The sequence below is a fragment of the Octodon degus genome, unplaced genomic scaffold (genome assembly GCF_000260255.1).
Source record: "Octodon degus isolate 3935 unplaced genomic scaffold, OctDeg1.0 scaffold00295, whole genome shotgun sequence".
NCBI classification, from domain to species: domain Eukaryota; kingdom Metazoa; phylum Chordata; class Mammalia; order Rodentia; family Octodontidae; genus Octodon; species Octodon degus.
In genome coordinates, this window is record NW_004524871.1 from 1,125,129 (window position 1) to 1,126,140 (window position 1,012).

General features: G+C 62.1%; 1 protein-coding gene across 1 annotated transcript in view; it reads right to left on the reverse strand.

Annotated features, from left to right (window-relative positions):
• Positions 1-1,012, reverse strand: part of Cidea (cell death-inducing DFFA-like effector a) — a 13,425-nt gene that overhangs the window by 2,478 nt on the left and 9,935 nt on the right. The gene's annotated exons all lie outside the window — the stretch shown is intronic.

Sequence of the window (1,012 nt, forward strand, 5' to 3'; positions counted from 1 at the left end):
CCCCTGTGCTGTGGCTGGAGGTGCTGGGACTACAGATGGCCCTAGAGCTGAGCCCCCCGTGCTGTGGCTGGAGGTGCCAAGACCACCTGGACAGAGTGGTACAGGGTGCTGTTGGCCAGGTCAGCACTACCATTTCATAGGTGGCTCAGGGGCCTGGGGGGGGGGGGCACGGCCCCTGTCCGGGGCCCCCCCATTTCCTGTAGCCCAGGGGCTGCTGGGCAGCATCTGGGAGTACCCCCTCCCCCGTCTGCTTCAGACCTGAGGCCAGCACCACCCAGAGGGTCCCCCACCCTTCACCCAGCGTGGGGTGTCACATGCCGCCTTCACCCAGCTGAAGCTCCAACCTGGAAAGGGCGACACCTGGTGGCTGGGTGTGGGTGCGCAGCAAAGCATCCAGCTGCCGGAGAGGTTAGAGTGAGAGCCTGCACCCCGTGCCCATTATGCACAGGTGGACTCCAGCCCACGTGTGGAGGGCACTGGTAGCCATACTGAGCTGTCCTCACTCCTGAGCCCAGCCCAAGCCTGAGCTCTTGCCACCCGGCCCCAGCACTGTGTGTCTTGTTGACAGCTCCAGTGTCTTCTGGCTGCCCTGACAGGCTGCCAGAGTGCAGAGGCTTGAAGCCCCGTGCATCTACACCAGGGGCCCTGAGGAGCAGCGTGCACCCCGTCTTCTGGAGCCAAGCCAAGAAGGCCTGGCCTGGGTCTCAAGTACCCACACCTGGTCCCTCCCTGAGTCCCTGGGCAAAAGTCCTCAGGTCCTGGGACAGGAACACAATACCTGGGGAATGGCCATTGTCTATGTACACACAAGGTCTGCAGTCCGGGGGTAAGCTCCTATAGGTGGACAGTGTGGAGAGTACAGTCTCGAGACTCTCCTGTTAGACCTGCTGCATGCCCCCTATTAGACCTGCTAGCTCTCTCCTTAGACCTGCTAGCTCTCTCCCCTTAGACCCGCTAGCTCTCTCCCCTTAGACCTGCTAGCTCTCTCCTTTAGACCTCCTAGCTCTCTCCC